The sequence below is a fragment of the Heptranchias perlo genome, chromosome 12, assembly GCF_035084215.1.
Source record: "Heptranchias perlo isolate sHepPer1 chromosome 12, sHepPer1.hap1, whole genome shotgun sequence".
Lineage (NCBI taxonomy): Eukaryota > Metazoa > Chordata > Chondrichthyes > Hexanchiformes > Hexanchidae > Heptranchias > Heptranchias perlo.
Genome location: NC_090336.1, coordinates 68,402,504 through 68,419,005, shown reverse-complemented (window position 1 = coordinate 68,419,005; position 16,502 = coordinate 68,402,504). Strand labels below are relative to the sequence as shown.

Here is a 16,502-nt window from a genome sequence, read left to right as displayed (position 1 = left end):
AATGAACGTTTAAACACGAGCTGCTGATTGTCAGCACCTCACCTCTTTCTCAATTGGCCGTTGCAATCTCACTCACTCGCTGTGAGACACGTCACGTCACGTCACTAGTTTTCTTTAAAGCGGTTTCCTTCCACGGCAGTGAGTTAGTGACTGAGACTGACTGACGGAGGTCCGTTGAGACACCACCTTCTCCCATCTGATCGGTGGCCGACTGGCAAATTTACCAATCTGTCAAGCAATCCTAGCAAGAAAGGAAAAAACGGCAACTTCTTTAAACTGATCCACTGTTGCAATTAGAAACGGTGGCAAAAATGTGGCCAGAGTGGGAGAGAACGGCAGTGCTTCTAGACTGCTTTAGACACAGTCAGCCAGAGACCAAAGAGGGAGGGAAAACAGGAGCGGAGATCAATTCGCATCGAGCGCGTTATCGCTTCTCGGCCTTTTGGCTAAGATCAAGTGGTCAAGTGGGGGAAGGCAACCGTTTGGAGCCTTCCTGCCATTGTATGCCGGGGGGATGCAGTCAGGGAGAAATCCCCTCGGGCAGAGTGTAGAGCTTTGGCTTGTAGAGCTTTGGCTTGATGTAATGTCACTGCAAGGAATCTGGAATGAATCTGTAAGGCAATAAGGCACCCCAGAGTGTCAGAAAAAAAAAAAAAGTTTCTGTTCTTATCAGTTTAATATCTGATATGTCCCCAATCTGGGGACCAAATATTAAATTGATTTTTGGAACAGGGAGATGGAACAAGAGCTTGCTCCGTCCACTCCACGCATCGACCCAGTATTACAGTGTCTCTGGCAACGGTGCACCTCCCTGTGGGGAGATATTCAAAATGCTGAACGGATTTTTGGAGCCTGTATTATTACTCAGAATGCTGAGATATTGCAACTGTGGTTTTCTTGTTTACTCCTGGGATGGATGAGTGCCACTCCCTTTCTTCCTTTTCCCTCTTGCAGTTTTACCTTGGAGGGAAAGACGTCAGTCTCAGGTCACTTTTCAGGAAGCTGCAAGCCTGTGTATTGGGACGTGCCACCTTCCACAGACTTGGTCTCCTGACCTGAAACATTTAACTCCAGTTGTTGTGGGAAAAATTACTGCAGTTTTAAACTGGCAGTTCCAGAATTAATTGTTTCCAAGTCAGACATTTCCCGAAACAGAGAGCGCGAGAGAGACACAATGTTAACGTTTAAACTGCCACAAGCGAGAGGCGAAATAACTTCACGTTGCTGACTTTAAAAATGCGAGCAGACAGTGCGTGTGTGTTTGGAGGGAGTGCACTGTGAATGGCCACATTGGAAGCTGTGAGATCAAACTGTGCTGCTAACTGAGTGTTAAGGTGAGTAAAAGGCACTGGTTTGGGTGGAGCATTGCGCTCAGGATGGGAGATTTTCTTGAACGGTGCCAATTAATCTGCACCAGAAAATCATCCCCTGACCGGGATTCGAACCCGGGTCTCAACGAGTTTTAAATGTTGCGTCCTAACCACTGGACCACCAGGGGAGTTGCCCTCAATCCCCTGCAAACATATACAGAAGGCTGAACACATGGCTCCCTACAGTAGCAGCAGTGTCACCAGCAGAGGGCTTGACTTGCCATTTCCACTTTGACACTCAGTCTTTTCACACTCAGTCAAATGGCAAACGTCTATTCAGGAGGTTATCGCTTCTCGGCTTCGGGACCGAATATTAAATTGAATTTTGCAACAGGGAGATGGAATAGGGGCTTGGCTCCGTCCACTCCACGCATCGACCCAGTATTGCAGTGTCTCTGGCAACGGTGCACCTCCCTGTGGGGAGATATTCAAAAGGAAAAACAGCTCTTTCCCAGCGTCTCTGTCCGTGTGTACGTATTATGACTGAGAATAAAGCTGATATATTGCACTTACTTTCTCAGCTCAGTGCTATTCTTTTCTTCTCCTGGGCTGAGTGCCGCTCGTTCGCTCGTTCGTTCGCTCGCTCGCTCGCACGCAGGCAGCGATTATAATTCAAACTGCAAAATAACTTAACTTTAAACAAGCAGGGTCTGAGTACAAATGAAAACTGCGCTCCTGGACTGGACGGACTGTCTGTTTGTCTCGGTGAGGAAAAGGCAGTGGTGGTGAGGGTGGAGCATTGCGCTCAGGAGGGGAGACTTTCTTTGAGTGGTGCCAATTAATCTGCACCAGAAAATCATCCCCCCGACCGGGATTGGAACCCGGGTCTCAACGATTTAAAAGGTTGCGTCCTCGACCACTGGGCCACCTGGGGGAGCTGCCTCAACCGCCTGAGGAACCTGTCCGAGAGGCTGAGGACACGCACGCCTGCTCCACGAGCAGCAGCGACCAGCAGGGGGCCGACCGGCTGATCCTTCCCTTTCACAGGCAGGCTTCTGGCCCTCGATAAAACGACAAAGTTGTTCAGAAGGAAGGCCTGGGGGGAGGGAGGGAGGGAGGGACGGCCGTTGGAAATCAGCACAAAGCAGGTCCCCTGGAATCTCACACCTCCGACCCAGGAAACAGGTCTCCTGGTCAAAGCAGTCCAGCCATTAACGTGACAATGGACAGGGCCCCGGCAGCTTGAGACACATCTTTCTTTCGATATGCAAGTTCTTTTTAAAAAGGTTTCCTTCCACAGCAGCTCTGAGTGAGAGACTGACTGACATACGTACACACACACACACACACACACACACACAACACCGTCACCCATCCGATTGGTGGACCGCGGGGTCGACAATCTAACTTTTCGTTTCGATGCAGGGGAGAGCGCGAACGCAGTCCCCCACTACCACAAATTTTGCAGTCGAGTATCCCGCATTTGGGGACATCGCAGGCGTCAGCGCACACCCCAAGTGCAATGGGCTAGCCTCGTCCTGGGAGATCCGCCTTCGGGATCACAGATTCTCCCCTGCCAGGTAAGTATGCTTTGTGTCGCCACACACTGCCACTAGACAGCATTCGCTACCTTTTACGATTGCAAGGGCAGGTTTTAAGAATCAAAACGTCCCTTCGCTCGCAACGTGCTGATGCTCTGAGAGATTAATTCCGCTCAAATATCGTACCGTATATCCGATGATACACTCTGGGAGAAAATACTGCAGCGATGCGGTGCCGGCGATGGTTGTTTGCATGTCGCCCTTCAAGGGAAATGTCCCGCCTCCAGTTGTTGCTGTAGCAATATATACACGCGCGTTGTCGTGGTAATATAGAACTGCAAGTTGCCGTTGTCGTGGTCGTTTCGAATCAGCACAAAGCAGGTGCACTCCCTGGAATGTCACACCTGCGTCCCAGAAAACAGGTCTCCCGGTCAAAGCAGTCCCGCCCCGCCCTGGGATTAACGTGACAATGGACAGGGCCCAGTCAGGGAGCAGCTTGAGAGACATCTTTCAATAGGCACTTCTGAAACATTAACGCCTTGTTTCTTTCGACAGTTTAACCAGCCTTTAACACGTCTTGTGTTTTTATTTCCCATTTCCAGCCAGCCAGCCCAGCCAGCCGAGCCAGCATCTGCAGTATTTTCTTTTGATTGGTCTTGCCTGCTGTGGAATGAACGTTTAAACACGAGCTGCTGATTGTCAGCACCTCACCTCTTTCTCAATTGGCCGTTGCAATCTCACTCACTCGCTGTGAGACACGTCACGTCACGTCACTAGTTTTCTTTAAAGCGGTTTCCTTCCACGGCAGTGAGTTAGTGACTGAGACTGACTGACGGAGGTCCGTTGAGACACCACCTTCTCCCATCTGATCGGTGGCCGACTGGCAAATTTACCAATCTGTCAAGCAATCCTAGCAAGAAAGGAAAAAACGGCAACTTCTTTAAACTGATCCACTGTTGCAATTAGAAACGGTGGCAAAAATGTGGCCAGAGTGGGAGAGAACGGCAGTGCTTCTAGACTGCTTTAGACACAGTCAGCCAGAGACCAAAGAGGGAGGGAAAACAGGAGCGGAGATCAATTCGCATCGAGCGCGTTATCGCTTCTCGGCCTTTTGGCTAAGATCAAGTGGTCAAGTGGGGGAAGGCAACCGTTTGGAGCCTTCCTGCCATTGTATGCCGGGGGGATGCAGTCAGGGAGAAATCCCCTCGGGCAGAGTGTAGAGCTTTGGCTTGTAGAGCTTTGGCTTGATGTAATGTCACTGCAAGGAATCTGGAATGAATCTGTAAGGCAATAAGGCACCCCAGAGTGTCAGAAAAAAAAAAAAAGTTTCTGTTCTTATCAGTTTAATATCTGATATGTCCCCAATCTGGGGACCAAATATTAAATTGATTTTTGGAACAGGGAGATGGAACAAGAGCTTGCTCCGTCCACTCCACGCATCGACCCAGTATTACAGTGTCTCTGGCAACGGTGCACCTCCCTGTGGGGAGATATTCAAAATGCTGAACGGATTTTTGGAGCCTGTATTATTACTCAGAATGCTGAGATATTGCAACTGTGGTTTTTTTGTTTACTCCTGGGATGGATGAGTGCCACTCCCTTTCTTCCTTTTCCCTCTTGCAGTTTTACCTTGGAGGGAAAGACGTCAGTCTCAGGTCACTTTTCAGGAAGCTGCAAGCCTGTGTATTGGGACGTGCCACCTTCCACAGACTTGGTCTCCTGACCTGAAACATTTAACTCCAGTTGTTGTGGGAAAAATTACTGCAGTTTTAAACTGGCAGTTCCAGAATTAATTGTTTCCAAGTCAGACATTTCCCGAAACAGAGAGCGCGAGAGAGACACAATGTTAACGTTTAAACTGCCACAAGCGAGAGGCGAAATAACTTCACGTTGCTGACTTTAAAAATGCGAGCAGACAGTGCGTGTGTGTTTGGAGGGAGTGCACTGTGAATGGCCACATTGGAAGCTGTGAGATCAAACTGTGCTGCTAACTGAGTGTTAAGGTGAGTAAAAGGCACTGGTTTGGGTGGAGCATTGCGCTCAGGATGGGAGATTTTCTTGAACGGTGCCAATTAATCTGCACCAGAAAATCATCCCCTGACCGGGATTCGAACCCGGGTCTCAACGAGTTTTAAATGTTGCGTCCTAACCACTGGACCACCAGGGGAGTTGCCCTCAATCCCCTGCAAACATATACAGAAGGCTGAACACATGGCTCCCTACAGTAGCAGCAGTGTCACCAGCAGAGGGCTTGACTTGCCATTTCCACTTTGACACTCAGTCTTTTCACACTCAGTCAAATGGCAAACGTCTATTCAGGAGGTTATCGCTTCTCGGCTTCGGGACCGAATATTAAATTGAATTTTGCAACAGGGAGATGGAATAGGGGCTTGGCTCCGTCCACTCCACGCATCGACCCAGTATTGCAGTGTCTCTGGCAACGGTGCACCTCCCTGTGGGGAGATATTCAAAAGGAAAAACAGCTCTTTCCCAGCGTCTCTGTCCGTGTGTACGTATTATGACTGAGAATAAAGCTGATATATTGCACTTACTTTCTCAGCTCAGTGCTATTCTTTTCTTCTCCTGGGCTGAGTGCCGCTCGTTCGCTCGTTCGTTCGCTCGCTCGCTCGCACGCAGGCAGCGATTATAATTCAAACTGCAAAATAACTTAACTTTAAACAAGCAGGGTCTGAGTACAAATGAAAACTGCGCTCCTGGACTGGACGGACTGTCTGTTTGTCTCGGTGAGGAAAAGGCAGTGGTGGTGAGGGTGGAGCATTGCGCTCAGGAGGGGAGACTTTCTTTGAGTGGTGCCAATTAATCTGCACCAGAAAATCATCCCCCCGACCGGGATTGGAACCCGGGTCTCAACGATTTAAAAGGTTGCGTCCTCGACCACTGGGCCACCTGGGGGAGCTGCCTCAACCGCCTGAGGAACCTGTCCGAGAGGCTGAGGACACGCACGCCTGCTCCACGAGCAGCAGCGACCAGCAGGGGGCCGACCGGCTGATCCTTCCCTTTCACAGGCAGGCTTCTGGCCCTCGATAAAACGACAAAGTTGTTCAGAAGGAAGGCCTGGGGGGAGGGAGGGAGGGAGGGACGGCCGTTGGAAATCAGCACAAAGCAGGTCCCCTGGAATCTCACACCTCCGACCCAGGAAACAGGTCTCCTGGTCAAAGCAGTCCAGCCATTAACGTGACAATGGACAGGGCCCCGGCAGCTTGAGACACATCTTTCTTTCGATATGCAAGTTCTTTTTAAAAAGGTTTCCTTCCACAGCAGCTCTGAGTGAGAGACTGACTGACATACGTACACACACACACACACACACACACACACAACACCGTCACCCATCCGATTGGTGGACCGCGGGGTCGACAATCTAACTTTTCGTTTCGATGCAGGGGAGAGCGCGAACGCAGTCCCCCACTACCACAAATTTTGCAGTCGAGTATCCCGCATTTGGGGACATCGCAGGCGTCAGCGCACACCCCAAGTGCAATGGGCTAGCCTCGTCCTGGGAGATCCGCCTTCGGGATCACAGATTCTCCCCTGCCAGGTAAGTATGCTTTGTGTCGCCACACACTGCCACTAGACAGCATTCGCTACCTTTTACGATTGCAAGGGCAGGTTTTAAGAATCAAAACGTCCCTTCGCTCGCAACGTGCTGATGCTCTGAGAGATTAATTCCGCTCAAATATCGTACCGTATATCCGATGATACACTCTGGGAGAAAATACTGCAGCGATGCGGTGCCGGCGATGGTTGTTTGCATGTCGCCCTTCAAGGGAAATGTCCCGCCTCCAGTTGTTGCTGTAGCAATATATACACGCGCGTTGTCGTGGTAATATAGAACTGCAAGTTGCCGTTGTCGTGGTCGTTTCGAATCAGCACAAAGCAGGTGCACTCCCTGGAATGTCACACCTGCGTCCCAGAAAACAGGTCTCCCGGTCAAAGCAGTCCCGCCCCGCCCTGGGATTAACGTGACAATGGACAGGGCCCAGTCAGGGAGCAGCTTGAGAGACATCTTTCAATAGGCACTTCTGAAACATTAACGCCTTGTTTCTTTCGACAGTTTAACCAGCCTTTAACACGTCTTGTGTTTTTATTTCCCATTTCCAGCCAGCCAGCCCAGCCAGCCGAGCCAGCATCTGCAGTATTTTCTTTTGATTGGTCTTGCCTGCTGTGGAATGAACGTTTAAACACGAGCTGCTGATTGTCAGCACCTCACCTCTTTCTCAATTGGCCGTTGCAATCTCACTCACTCGCTGTGAGACACGTCACGTCACGTCACTAGTTTTCTTTAAAGCGGTTTCCTTCCACGGCAGTGAGTTAGTGACTGAGACTGACTGACGGAGGTCCGTTGAGACACCACCTTCTCCCATCTGATCGGTGGCCGACTGGCAAATTTACCAATCTGTCAAGCAATCCTAGCAAGAAAGGAAAAAACGGCAACTTCTTTAAACTGATCCACTGTTGCAATTAGAAACGGTGGCAAAAATGTGGCCAGAGTGGGAGAGAACGGCAGTGCTTCTAGACTGCTTTAGACACAGTCAGCCAGAGACCAAAGAGGGAGGGAAAACAGGAGCGGAGATCAATTCGCATCGAGCGCGTTATCGCTTCTCGGCCTTTTGGCTAAGATCAAGTGGTCAAGTGGGGGAAGGCAACCGTTTGGAGCCTTCCTGCCATTGTATGCCGGGGGGATGCAGTCAGGGAGAAATCCCCTCGGGCAGAGTGTAGAGCTTTGGCTTGTAGAGCTTTGGCTTGATGTAATGTCACTGCAAGGAATCTGGAATGAATCTGTAAGGCAATAAGGCACCCCAGAGTGTCAGAAAAAAAAAAAAAGTTTCTGTTCTTATCAGTTTAATATCTGATATGTCCCCAATCTGGGGACCAAATATTAAATTGATTTTTGGAACAGGGAGATGGAACAAGAGCTTGCTCCGTCCACTCCACGCATCGACCCAGTATTACAGTGTCTCTGGCAACGGTGCACCTCCCTGTGGGGAGATATTCAAAATGCTGAACGGATTTTTGGAGCCTGTATTATTACTCAGAATGCTGAGATATTGCAACTGTGGTTTTTTTGTTTACTCCTGGGATGGATGAGTGCCACTCCCTTTCTTCCTTTTCCCTCTTGCAGTTTTACCTTGGAGGGAAAGACGTCAGTCTCAGGTCACTTTTCAGGAAGCTGCAAGCCTGTGTATTGGGACGTGCCACCTTCCACAGACTTGGTCTCCTGACCTGAAACATTTAACTCCAGTTGTTGTGGGAAAAATTACTGCAGTTTTAAACTGGCAGTTCCAGAATTAATTGTTTCCAAGTCAGACATTTCCCGAAACAGAGAGCGCGAGAGAGACACAATGTTAACGTTTAAACTGCCACAAGCGAGAGGCGAAATAACTTCACGTTGCTGACTTTAAAAATGCGAGCAGACAGTGCGTGTGTGTTTGGAGGGAGTGCACTGTGAATGGCCACATTGGAAGCTGTGAGATCAAACTGTGCTGCTAACTGAGTGTTAAGGTGAGTAAAAGGCACTGGTTTGGGTGGAGCATTGCGCTCAGGATGGGAGATTTTCTTGAACGGTGCCAATTAATCTGCACCAGAAAATCATCCCCTGACCGGGATTCGAACCCGGGTCTCAACGAGTTTTAAATGTTGCGTCCTAACCACTGGACCACCAGGGGAGTTGCCCTCAATCCCCTGCAAACATATACAGAAGGCTGAACACATGGCTCCCTACAGTAGCAGCAGTGTCACCAGCAGAGGGCTTGACTTGCCATTTCCACTTTGACACTCAGTCTTTTCACACTCAGTCAAATGGCAAACGTCTATTCAGGAGGTTATCGCTTCTCGGCTTCGGGACCGAATATTAAATTGAATTTTGCAACAGGGAGATGGAATAGGGGCTTGGCTCCGTCCACTCCACGCATCGACCCAGTATTGCAGTGTCTCTGGCAACGGTGCACCTCCCTGTGGGGAGATATTCAAAAGGAAAAACAGCTCTTTCCCAGCGTCTCTGTCCGTGTGTACGTATTATGACTGAGAATAAAGCTGATATATTGCACTTACTTTCTCAGCTCAGTGCTATTCTTTTCTTCTCCTGGGCTGAGTGCCGCTCGTTCGCTCGTTCGTTCGCTCGCTCGCTCGCACGCAGGCAGCGATTATAATTCAAACTGCAAAATAACTTAACTTTAAACAAGCAGGGTCTGAGTACAAATGAAAACTGCGCTCCTGGACTGGACGGACTGTCTGTTTGTCTCGGTGAGGAAAAGGCAGTGGTGGTGAGGGTGGAGCATTGCGCTCAGGAGGGGAGACTTTCTTTGAGTGGTGCCAATTAATCTGCACCAGAAAATCATCCCCCCGACCGGGATTGGAACCCGGGTCTCAACGATTTAAAAGGTTGCGTCCTCGACCACTGGGCCACCTGGGGGAGCTGCCTCAACCGCCTGAGGAACCTGTCCGAGAGGCTGAGGACACGCACGCCTGCTCCACGAGCAGCAGCGACCAGCAGGGGGCCGACCGGCTGATCCTTCCCTTTCACAGGCAGGCTTCTGGCCCTCGATAAAACGACAAAGTTGTTCAGAAGGAAGGCCTGGGGGGAGGGAGGGAGGGAGGGACGGCCGTTGGAAATCAGCACAAAGCAGGTCCCCTGGAATCTCACACCTCCGACCCAGGAAACAGGTCTCCTGGTCAAAGCAGTCCAGCCATTAACGTGACAATGGACAGGGCCCCGGCAGCTTGAGACACATCTTTCTTTCGATATGCAAGTTCTTTTTAAAAAGGTTTCCTTCCACAGCAGCTCTGAGTGAGAGACTGACTGACATACGTACACACACACACACACACACACACACACAACACCGTCACCCATCCGATTGGTGGACCGCGGGGTCGACAATCTAACTTTTCGTTTCGATGCAGGGGAGAGCGCGAACGCAGTCCCCCACTACCACAAATTTTGCAGTCGAGTATCCCGCATTTGGGGACATCGCAGGCGTCAGCGCACACCCCAAGTGCAATGGGCTAGCCTCGTCCTGGGAGATCCGCCTTCGGGATCACAGATTCTCCCCTGCCAGGTAAGTATGCTTTGTGTCGCCACACACTGCCACTAGACAGCATTCGCTACCTTTTACGATTGCAAGGGCAGGTTTTAAGAATCAAAACGTCCCTTCGCTCGCAACGTGCTGATGCTCTGAGAGATTAATTCCGCTCAAATATCGTACCGTATATCCGATGATACACTCTGGGAGAAAATACTGCAGCGATGCGGTGCTGGCGATGGTTGTTTGCATGTCGCCCTTCAAGGGAAATGTCCCGCCTCCAGTTGTTGCTGTAGCAATATATACACGCGCGTTGTCGTGGTAATATAGAACTGCAAGTTGCCGTTGTCGTGGTAGTTTCGAATCAGCACAAAGCAGGTGCACTCCCTGGAATGTCACACCTGCGTCCCAGAAAACAGGTCTCCCGGTCAAAGCAGTCCCGCCCCCGCCCTGGGATTAACGTGACAATGGACAGGGCCCAGTCAGGGAGCAGCTTGAGAGACATCTTTCAATAGGCACTTCTGAAACATTAACGCCTTGTTTCTTTCGACAGTTTAACCAGCCTTTAACACGTCTTGTGTTTTTATTTCCCATTTCCAGCCAGCCAGCCCAGCCAGCCCAGCCAGCCGAGCCAGCATCTGCAGTATTTTCTTTTGATTGGTCTTGCCTGCTGTGGAATGAACGTTTAAACACGAGCTGCTGATTGTCAGCACCTCACCTCTTTCTCAATTGGCCGTTGCAATCTCACTCACTCGCTGTGAGACACGTCACGTCACGTCACTAGTTTTCTTTAAAGCGGTTTCCTTCCACGGCAGTGAGTTAGTGACTGAGACTGACTGACGGAGGTCCGTTGAGACACCACCTTCTCCCATCTGATCGGTGGCCGACTGGCAAATTTACCAATCTGTCAAGCAATCCTAGCAAGAAAGGAAAAAACGGCAACTTCTTTAAACTGATCCACTGTTGCAATTAGAAACGGTGGCAAAAATGTGGCCAGAGTGGGAGAGAACGGCAGTGCTTCTAGACTGCTTTAGACACAGTCAGCCAGAGACCAAAGAGGGAGGGAAAACAGGAGCGGAGATCAATTCGCATCGAGCGCGTTATCGCTTCTCGGCCTTTTGGCTAAGATCAAGTGGTCAAGTGGGGGAAGGCAACCGTTTGGAGCCTTCCTGCCATTGTATGCCGGGGGGATGCAGTCAGGGAGAAATCCCCTCGGGCAGAGTGTAGAGCTTTGGCTTGTAGAGCTTTGGCTTGATGTAATGTCACTGCAAGGAATCTGGAATGAATCTGTAAGGCAATAAGGCACCCCAGAGTGTCAGAAAAAAAAAAAAAGTTTCTGTTCTTATCAGTTTAATATCTGATATGTCCCCTATCTGGGGACCAAATATTAAATTGATTTTTGGAACAGGGAGATGGAACAAGAGCTTGCTCCGTCCACTCCACGCATCGACCCAGTATTACAGTGTCTCTGGCAACGGTGCACCTCCCTGTGGGGAGATATTCAAAATGCTGAACGGATTTTTGGAGCCTGTATTATTACTCAGAATGCTGAGATATTGCAACTGTGGTTTTTTTGTTTACTCCTGGGATGGATGAGTGCCACTCCCTTTCTTCCTTTTCCCTCTTGCAGTTTTACCTTGGAGGGAAAGACGTCAGTCTCAGGTCACTTTTCAGGAAGCTGCAAGCCTGTGTATTGGGACGTGCCACCTTCCACAGACTTGGTCTCCTGACCTGAAACATTTAACTCCAGTTGTTGTGTGAAAAATTACTGCAGTTTTAAACTGGCAGTTCCAGAATTAATTGTTTCCAAGTCAGACATTTCCCGAAACAGAGAGCGCGAGAGAGACACAATGTTAACGTTTAAACTGCCACAAGCGAGAGGCGAAATAACTTCACGTTGCTGACTTTAAAAATGCGAGCAGACAGTGCGTGTGTGTTTGGAGGGAGTGCACTGTGAATGGCCACATTGGAAGCTGTGAGATCAAACTGTGCTGCTAACTGAGTGTTAAGGTGAGTAAAAGGCACTGGTTTGGGTGGAGCATTGCGCTCAGGATGGGAGATTTTCTTGAACGGTGCCAATTAATCTGCACCAGAAAATCATCCCCTGACCGGGATTCGAACCCGGGTCTCAACGAGTTTTAAATGTTGCGTCCTAACCACTGGACCACCAGGGGAGTTGCCCTCAATCCCCTGCAAACATATACAGAAGGCTGAACACATGGCTCCCTACAGTAGCAGCAGTGTCACCAGCAGAGGGCTTGACTTGCCATTTCCACTTTGACACTCAGTCTTTTCACACTCAGTCAAATGGCAAACGTCTATTCAGGAGGTTATCGCTTCTCGGCTTCGGGACCGAATATTAAATTGAATTTTGCAACAGGGAGATGGAATAGGGGCTTGGCTCCGTCCACTCCACGCATCGACCCAGTATTGCAGTGTCTCTGGCAACGGTGCACCTCCCTGTGGGGAGATATTCAAAAGGAAAAACAGCTCTTTCCCAGCGTCTCTGTCCGTGTGTACGTATTATGACTGAGAATAAAGCTGATATATTGCACTTACTTTCTCAGCTCAGTGCTATTCTTTTCTTCTCCTGGGCTGAGTGCCGCTCGTTCGCTCGTTCGTTCGCTCGCTCGCTCGCACGCAGGCAGCGATTATAATTCAAACTGCAAAATAACTTAACTTTAAACAAGCAGGGTCTGAGTACAAATGAAAACTGCGCTCCTGGACTGGACGGACTGTCTGTTTGTCTCGGTGAGGAAAAGGCAGTGGTGGTGAGGGTGGAGCATTGCGCTCAGGAGGGGAGACTTTCTTTGAGTGGTGCCAATTAATCTGCACCAGAAAATCATCCCCCCGACCGGGATTGGAACCCGGGTCTCAACGATTTAAAAGGTTGCGTCCTCGACCACTGGGCCACCTGGGGGAGCTGCCTCAACCGCCTGAGGAACCTGTCCGAGAGGCTGAGGACACGCACGCCTGCTCCACGAGCAGCAGCGACCAGCAGGGGGCCGACCGGCTGATCCTTCCCTTTCACAGGCAGGCTTCTGGCCCTCGATAAAACGACAAAGTTGTTCAGAAGGAAGGCCTGGGGGGAGGGAGGGAGGGAGGGACGGCCGTTGGAAATCAGCACAAAGCAGGTCCCCTGGAATCTCACACCTCCGACCCAGGAAACAGGTCTCCTGGTCAAAGCAGTCCAGCCATTAACGTGACAATGGACAGGGCCCCGGCAGCTTGAGACACATCTTTCTTTCGATATGCAAGTTCTTTTTAAAAAGGTTTCCTTCCACAGCAGCTCTGAGTGAGAGACTGACTGACATACGTACACACACACACACACACACACACAACACCGTCACCCATCCGATTGGTGGACCGCGGGGTCGACAATCTAACTTTTCGTTTCGATGCAGGGGAGAGCGCGAACGCAGTCCCCCACTACCACAAATTTTGCAGTCGAGTATCCCGCATTTGGGGACATCGCAGGCGTCAGCGCACACCCCAAGTGCAATGGGCTAGCCTCGTCCTGGGAGATCCGCCTTCGGGATCACAGATTCTCCCCTGCCAGGTAAGTATGCTTTGTGTCGCCACACACTGCCACTAGACAGCATTCGCTACCTTTTACGATTGCAAGGGCAGGTTTTAAGAATCAAAACGTCCCTTCGCTCGCAACGTGCTGATGCTCTGAGAGATTAATTCCGCTCAAATATCGTACCGTATATCCGATGATACACTCTGGGAGAAAATACTGCAGCGATGCGGTGCCGGCGATGGTTGTTTGCATGTCGCCCTTCAAGGGAAATGTCCCGCCTCCAGTTGTTGCTGTAGCAATATATACACGCGCGTTGTCGTGGTAATATAGAACTGCAAGTTGCCGTTGTCGTGGTAGTTTCGAATCAGCACAAAGCAGGTGCACTCCCTGGAATGTCACACCTGCGTCCCAGAAAACAGGTCTCCTGGTCAAAGCAGTCCCGCCCCCGCCCTGGGATTAACGTGACAATGGACAGGGCCCAGTCAGGGAGCAGCTTGAGAGACACCTTTCAATAGGCACTTCTGAAACATTAACGCCTTGTTTCTTTCGACAGTTTAACCAGCCTTTAACACGTCTTGTGTTTTTATTTCCCATTTCCAGCCAGCCAGCCCAGCCAGCCCAGCCAGCCGAGCCAGCATCTGCAGTATTTTCTTTTGATTGGTCTTGCCTGCTGTGGAATGAACGTTTAAACACGAGCTGCTGATTGTCAGCACCTCACCTCTTTCTCAATTGGCCGTTGCAATCTCACTCACTCGCTGTGAGACACGTCACGTCACGTCACTAGTTTTCTTTAAAGCGGTTTCCTTCCACGGCAGTGAGTTAGTGACTGAGACTGACTGACGGAGGTCCGTTGAGACACCACCTTCTCCCATCTGATCGGTGGCCGACTGGCAAATTTACCAATCTGTCAAGCAATCCTAGCAAGAAAGGAAAAAACGGCAACTTCTTTAAACTGATCCACTGTTGCAATTAGAAACGGTGGCAAAAATGTGGCCAGAGTGGGAGAGAACGGCAGTGCTTCTAGACTGCTTTAGACACAGTCAGCCAGAGACCAAAGAGGGAGGGAAAACAGGAGCGGAGATCAATTCGCATCGAGCGCGTTATCGCTTCTCGGCCTTTTGGCTAAGATCAAGTGGTCAAGTGGGGGAAGGCAACCGTTTGGAGCCTTCCTGCCATTGTATGCCGGGGGGATGCAGTCAGGGAGAAATCCCCTCGGGCAGAGTGTAGAGCTTTGGCTTGTAGAGCTTTGGCTTGATGTAATGTCACTGCAAGGAATCTGGAATGAATCTGTAAGGCAATAAGGCACCCCAGAGTGTCAGAAAAAAAAAAAAAGTTTCTGTTCTTATCAGTTTAATATCTGATATGTCCCCAATCTGGGGACCAAATATTAAATTGATTTTTGGAACAGGGAGATGGAACAAGAGCTTGCTCCGTCCACTCCACGCATCGACCCAGTATTACAGTGTCTCTGGCAACGGTGCACCTCCCTGTGGGGAGATATTCAAAATGCTGAACGGATTTTTGGAGCCTGTATTATTACTCAGAATGCTGAGATATTGCAACTGTGGTTTTTTTGTTTACTCCTGGGATGGATGAGTGCCACTCCCTTTCTTCCTTTTCCCTCTTGCAGTTTTACCTTGGAGGGAAAGACGTCAGTCTCAGGTCACTTTTCAGGAAGCTGCAAGCCTGTGTATTGGGACGTGCCACCTTCCACAGACTTGGTCTCCTGACCTGAAACATTTAACTCCAGTTGTTGTGGGAAAAATTACTGCAGTTTTAAACTGGCAGTTCCAGAATTAATTGTTTCCAAGTCAGACATTTCCCGAAACAGAGAGCGCGAGAGAGACACAATGTTAACGTTTAAACTGCCACAAGCGAGAGGCGAAATAACTTCACGTTGCTGACTTTAAAAATGCGAGCAGACAGTGCGTGTGTGTTTGGAGGGAGTGCACTGTGAATGGCCACATTGGAAGCTGTGAGATCAAACTGTGCTGCTAACTGAGTGTTAAGGTGAGTAAAAGGCACTGGTTTGGGTGGAGCATTGCGCTCAGGATGGGAGATTTTCTTGAACGGTGCCAATTAATCTGCACCAGAAAATCATCCCCTGACCGGGATTCGAACCCGGGTGTCAACGAGTTTTAAATGTTGCGTCCTAACCACTGGACCACCAGGGGAGTTGCCCTCAATCCCCTGCAAACATATACATAAGGCTGAACACATGGCTCCCTACAGTAGCAGCAGTGTCACCAGCAGAGGGCTTGACTTGCCATTTCCACTTTGACACTCAGTCTTTTCACACTCAGTCAAATGGCAAACGTCTATTCAGGAGGTTATCGCTTCTCGGCTTCGGGACCGAATATTAAATTGAATTTTGCAACAGGGAGATGGAATAGGGGCTTGGCTCCGTCCACTCCACGCATCGACCCAGTATTGCAGTGTCTCTGGCAACGGTGCACCTCCCTGTGGGGAGATATTCAAAAGGAAAAACAGCTCTTTCCCAGCGTCTCTGTCCGTGTGTACGTATTATGACTGAGAATAAAGCTGATATATTGCACTTACTTTCTCAGCTCAGTGCTATTCTTTTCTTCTCCTGGGCTGAGTGCCGCTCGTTCGCTCGTTCGTTCGCTCGCTCGCTCGCACGCAGGCAGCGATTATAATTCAAACTGCAAAATAACTTAACTTTAAACAAGCAGGGTCTGAGTACAAATGAAAACTGCGCTCCTGGACTGGACGGACTGTCTGTTTGTCTCGGTGAGGAAAAGGCAGTGGTGGTGAGGGTGGAGCATTGCGCTCAGGAGGGGAGACTTTCTTTGAGTGGTGCCAATTAATCTGCACCAGAAAATCATCCCCCCGACCGGGATTGGAACCCGGGTCTCAACGATTTAAAAGGTTGCGTCCTCGACCACTGGGCCACCTGGGGGAGCTGCCTCAACCGCCTGAGGAACCTGTCCGAGAGGCTGAGGACACGCACGCCTGCTCCACGAGCAGCAGCGACCAGCAGGGGGCCGACCGGCTGATCCTTCCCTTTCACAGGCAGGCTTCTGGCCCTCGATAAAACGACAAAGTTGTTCAGAAGGAAGGC

General features: G+C 50.1%; 4 non-coding genes and 10 pseudogenes across 4 annotated transcripts; 10 read left to right on the top strand and 4 right to left on the bottom strand.

The window, feature by feature from the left end:
• The first annotated feature begins 609 nt into the window (after positions 1 to 609).
• Positions 610 to 812, top strand: LOC137328676 (U2 spliceosomal RNA; annotated as a pseudogene).
• Positions 813 to 1,656: 844 nt separating this feature from the next.
• On the top strand, positions 1,657 to 1,785 carry LOC137330485 (U2 spliceosomal RNA; annotated as a pseudogene).
• A 947-nt stretch (positions 1,786 to 2,732) lies between these two features.
• LOC137329063 (U1 spliceosomal RNA) lies at positions 2,733 to 2,898 on the bottom strand. Its single transcript, XR_010964889.1, has one exon. It is a non-coding gene; the product is annotated as a U1 spliceosomal RNA (small nuclear RNA).
• A 1,231-nt stretch (positions 2,899 to 4,129) lies between these two features.
• On the top strand, positions 4,130 to 4,332 carry LOC137328675 (U2 spliceosomal RNA; annotated as a pseudogene).
• Positions 4,333 to 5,176: 844 nt separating this feature from the next.
• LOC137330484 (U2 spliceosomal RNA) lies at positions 5,177 to 5,305 on the top strand (annotated as a pseudogene).
• Positions 5,306 to 6,252: 947 nt separating this feature from the next.
• On the bottom strand, positions 6,253 to 6,418 carry LOC137329051 (U1 spliceosomal RNA). The gene has a single exon (XR_010964888.1). It is a non-coding gene; the product is annotated as a U1 spliceosomal RNA (small nuclear RNA).
• Positions 6,419 to 7,649: 1,231 nt separating this feature from the next.
• Positions 7,650 to 7,852, top strand: LOC137328674 (U2 spliceosomal RNA; annotated as a pseudogene).
• Positions 7,853 to 8,696: 844 nt separating this feature from the next.
• Positions 8,697 to 8,825, top strand: LOC137330482 (U2 spliceosomal RNA; annotated as a pseudogene).
• Positions 8,826 to 9,772: 947 nt separating this feature from the next.
• On the bottom strand, positions 9,773 to 9,938 carry LOC137329039 (U1 spliceosomal RNA). Its single transcript, XR_010964887.1, has one exon. It is a non-coding gene; the product is annotated as a U1 spliceosomal RNA (small nuclear RNA).
• Positions 9,939 to 11,179: 1,241 nt separating this feature from the next.
• On the top strand, positions 11,180 to 11,382 carry LOC137328762 (U2 spliceosomal RNA; annotated as a pseudogene).
• An 844-nt stretch (positions 11,383 to 12,226) lies between these two features.
• Positions 12,227 to 12,355, top strand: LOC137330481 (U2 spliceosomal RNA; annotated as a pseudogene).
• Positions 12,356 to 13,298: 943 nt separating this feature from the next.
• LOC137329028 (U1 spliceosomal RNA) lies at positions 13,299 to 13,464 on the bottom strand. Its single transcript, XR_010964886.1, has one exon. It is a non-coding gene; the product is annotated as a U1 spliceosomal RNA (small nuclear RNA).
• A 1,241-nt stretch (positions 13,465 to 14,705) lies between these two features.
• Positions 14,706 to 14,908, top strand: LOC137328673 (U2 spliceosomal RNA; annotated as a pseudogene).
• An 844-nt stretch (positions 14,909 to 15,752) lies between these two features.
• LOC137330480 (U2 spliceosomal RNA) lies at positions 15,753 to 15,881 on the top strand (annotated as a pseudogene).
• Positions 15,882 to 16,502: the final 621 nt, after the last annotated feature.